Source organism: Bos indicus x Bos taurus, chromosome X (assembly GCF_003369695.1).
Source record: "Bos indicus x Bos taurus breed Angus x Brahman F1 hybrid chromosome X, Bos_hybrid_MaternalHap_v2.0, whole genome shotgun sequence".
Lineage (NCBI taxonomy): Eukaryota > Metazoa > Chordata > Mammalia > Artiodactyla > Bovidae > Bos > Bos indicus x Bos taurus.
The window spans coordinates 59,925,102-59,929,466 of record NC_040105.1 but is presented as its reverse complement, the minus strand read 5'-3'; the positions used below and the strand labels follow the sequence as shown (position 1 = coordinate 59,929,466).

The 4,365-nt window shown below is 38.3% G+C and overlaps 1 pseudogene; it reads right to left on the bottom strand.

Moving 5' to 3' along the window:
* Nucleotides 1-503: 503 nt before the first annotated feature.
* Nucleotides 504-591, bottom strand: LOC113888313 (annotated as a pseudogene).
* Nucleotides 592-4,365: the final 3,774 nt, after the last annotated feature.

Below are 4,365 nucleotides of genomic sequence, written 5' to 3'. Positions count from 1 at the left end.
TTGGGAGGAATGATGCTAAAGCTGAAAGTCCAGTACTTTGGCCACCTCATGTGAAGAGTTGACTTATTGAAAAAGACTCTAATGCTGGGAGGGATTGGAGGCAGGAGGAAAAGGGGACGACAGAGGATGAAATGGCTGGATGGCATCACTGACTCGATGGACGTGAGTTTGAGTGAACTCCGGGAGTTGGTGTTGGACAGGGAGGCCTGGCGTGCTATGATTCATGGAGTCACAAAGAGTAGAACACGACTGAGCGACCAAACTGAACTAAACTGACCAGATTTGAAAAGAGAAATAAATGGAAAAACAGACCCTAATACAGTGATAATAGGTGTCTCCAACATTCCACTTTCAATAAAGGAAAGAACATCCAGGCAGAAAATCCAATAAGGAAATATTTGATTTGAACTATATCTTAGTCCACATTGACACAATAGAAATATATAGAATATTCCACCAAGCACTACCAAAATACACATACTTCTCAAGCACACACAGAATATTCTACACAATAGATGACTTTAGGTCAAAAAACAAGCTTTAGAAAATGTAAGAACGAACTATAGAAATGATCCCTGAAAGTATAGTCTTTATAGAACAGTCTTATGGACTCTGTTGGAGAGGGAGAAGGTGGGAAGATTTGGGAGAAAGGCATTGAAACATGTATAATATCATGTATGAAACGAGTTGCCAGTCCAGGTTCAATGCACAATACTGGATGCTTGGGGCTGGTGCACTGGGACGACCCAGAGGAATTGTATGGGGATGGAGGAGGGAGGAGGGTTCAGGATGGGGAACACATGTATACCTGTGGTGGATTCATTTCTATATTTGGCAAAACTAATACAATTTTGTAAAGTTTAAAAATAAAATAAAATTTAAAAAAAAGAAAATGTAAGATTGAAATCATATCAAATCTTTTATGAACAAAATGTATGGAATATACAACACAAGCAAACTGGAAAAATTATAATTACAAAATTTACGAGCTGCAAAAATTAATAATTACACATCTGAATAACAAATGGACCACAAAAGAAAAGGAAAGAAAAAAGAATCTTGAAGCAAATTAAAATGTAACTGCAATATATCAAAAAATGGGGTGCAGCAATAGATTTGAGAGGGAAATTTATAGCAATAAATGCCTACATTAAGAAAAACAGAAGACATGGAGTGGCTATACTGGTGAAGTAGGAAGACCCTGAGCTTACCTCCTCCCATTGGCACACAAAAATTGCAACTATTTACAGAAAAATCATCAAAGAAATCAAGCTGAAGACTAGTAGAAAAGATCTCAACAACTAAAATTATAAAATAGTAATGACAATGATACAGGCAAGTAGTTTGGCAATGTGCTAGTCAAAACCCACAATCTCAAGTAGGCAACGCACAAATTGAGGATTAATCATAACTGCAGTGGTTCTACCCAAGAAGTAAGGTATCTGAGCCCCACATCAGGCTCCCCAGCCCAGGGATACTGCACAAAGAAAACGAATACCCAGAACATTGGTATTTAAGGCTAGAAGGCCTGCTTTTGGAGAACGAAAAAGCTGTGGGTAACAGAGACTCTTAAAGGGCACACACAAAATCTGGCACCTAAGACAGTAATTTGAAAGACATCTGATTCAGCTTCACTTGCTGATCTTCAAGTGCTCTGGGAGAGGCAGGAGGCAACTAAGACACACCCTGAGGACACAGACACTGGCATTAGTCATCTTGGTGAGCTCATTCTACCACAAGGACACTGGTGTGAGCAAATACTATTCCGGAATCCTCCCTATAGCTTTTTAGTGTCAGGACACAGCCCCTTCCATCAGCCTGCTGGCATAAGTCTTAGGACCCTTGAAGTCAAGCTACTAATGATAGCAAGTCTGGAAGCAAACATAGACACCCCCCCCCCCCCCCGCCAAGCCTCCCAGTTGCACTAGGTCATGACACCCCTAAAAGGGCCTTTTTGTAGCCCTAGGAACCCTAAGCCAGCCATATTGAGACATACCATGCCTAGTGGGCTAGCACTAGGTCCAGGACCTGGCTGTATATATCAATGTGTGGGCACCAGCACCTTGTCTCCCTGGGCTCTTGCCTTGTCCACCAGAGGGTATACATCAGTTTAGAAACAGTTTTGTCCTCTCAGTCAGTGGCCCTGTGACCTGGCCCCACCCACCTTTGGACTGACACAAGCTCTGGGATCCCTGAGTTGGCAGTGAACTAACAGTACCAGGGAGTCCCTAAAGTTATCTGCTATTTGATATTGTCCCAACCACCATGGGCCAGCAGCCAGCCTCTGCATTTGGAAGAATCTGGCAACCAACTGGGCCAGGGAAAATTATGCCTAATCACATGTCCAGAGTAGTTGGCCTGACTGTGAAAGAATAACCCACTCACCCACATAAAGGGCAACTCTAGAGGATGTAGATCTGTTGAAAAGAGGGGAGTGTGTGGCTGAACCTCATAGAATGTCTCCTACATAGTGCTACCTCTCTAAGATTGGGAAGTATAACAAACTTACATGATGCATGAACATAAACACAGAGAATCAGGCAGGCAAAATAAAATGACAGAAAATTATTTTTGAAACAAAAACAAGATGACCGCCCCCCACAAGAGCTAAGTGAAGAGATAATTAATCTCCACAATAAAGAACTCAAGGTAATGATCCTAATGATCTTCAAAGAACTCAAAATAAGAATGGAAGAACACAGTAAGAAGAGTAACAAAAAGTTATGTAAAGAAGAACCAAACAAATCTAAAGATTACAATATCTGAAATAAATAATATTTATTATTTTTTAGGAATCAACAGTTGATCAGATGACTCAGAGAAATGGATTAGCAAAATATAAGACAGAATAGCGGAAATTACATAACATGAATAGAAGAAAAGAAAAAAAAAATTAAATGAGGGCAGCTTAAGAGACCTCTGAGACAACATCAAGTATATTAACGTTTCCATTGTAGGGGTCCCAGAAGAAAAAGAAAGAGAACAGGGAACTTATTTGAAAACATATTTGGCTGAAAAATTCCCTAACATGGGAAAGGAATCAAATATCCATATCCAGGAAACAAAGAGTCTCAAACAAGATCCACCCAAAGAGGAATGCAACAAGATTCATTGCAATTAAAATGACAAAAGTTAAAGATGAAGTGAAAATATTAAAAGCAGGAAGGAAAAATCAGTAAAGTACTAACAATGGAGCTCCTGTAAGGCTATCAACTGACATTTCAACAGAAAATCTACAGGTTAGAAGGGGATGGCATAGTATAATTAAAGTAAATAAAGGGGAAAAATACAAGAATACTCTACACAACAAAGCTATCTTTCAAGTTTGACCAAGAGATTAAAGATTTTACAGACAAGCAAAAGGTAAATGAGTTGAGCACCATGAAACCAGCTTTACAGGAAGTGTTAAAGGGGCTTCTTAAGTGGAAAAGAAAGGCCACAAAGAGCAATATAAAAATTATGAAAGAAAATTTCATTAGTAAAGACAAATATGCAGTAAAGGTACTACAAAAAACATATAGAAAGCTAATAAGGACAAAAGGCGAAAAAGCAATAAAATCATGTACATCCAGAAAAAGAAGCTAAGGGATACACAAAACAAAAATGATGTAAAATACATGTCAACATATTGGAGGGAGGATAAAATTCAGGGATTTTATAATACATTTGAACTTAGATCAGAGGGAGATGATAGGGAATATTCCATCCAAAAGCAGCAAAAAAACACATTCTTTTCAAGTGCACATTGAACATTCTCCACTATAGAATGCATGCTAGGCACAAAGCAAATCTTGATAAATTTATAAAGATTGAAATAATTTCAAGCATCTTTTTTGACCATAAACATATTATTTTGCTGAAAGTTTTACTTTAGTTTTAGATTAGAAGGATTCGTTAACAAAAGAAACCACTTGTTACACAAAAATAAACAATTTCAATTTTAAGAGAGGATTATTTACCTTAATTTCAATATGCAGTCATTAAAAGAAATAGAAATATAGAGAGATAACAGCATATATATCACCAAACTGGGCGGAGACCTACATCAAGATTTGAAGTCCTGAGTAATAGCAATCTGGAGTCCCAGTTGGGTAAAGGACCCTTGGTGGTGCAGGTGAGACTTCAAATTGCAGTTTTGGGGACTACTGCTTATAATTTGAGGTTTTAAACTGATATCATCATCAGTGTGCAGGAAAAAATACAATTCTAATTTTTCTTTAACTTTACAATGCTATTTGTTTCATCTTGTGAGTCACAAGATTTCCCAGAGCCCAGGGGCTGGCCAAGGCTGACCCACTCCTTCTCTTCTCTAAAGTGCCATTTGACTTACTGGTAACAATTGGTGTGCTTGCAGACACTCACATA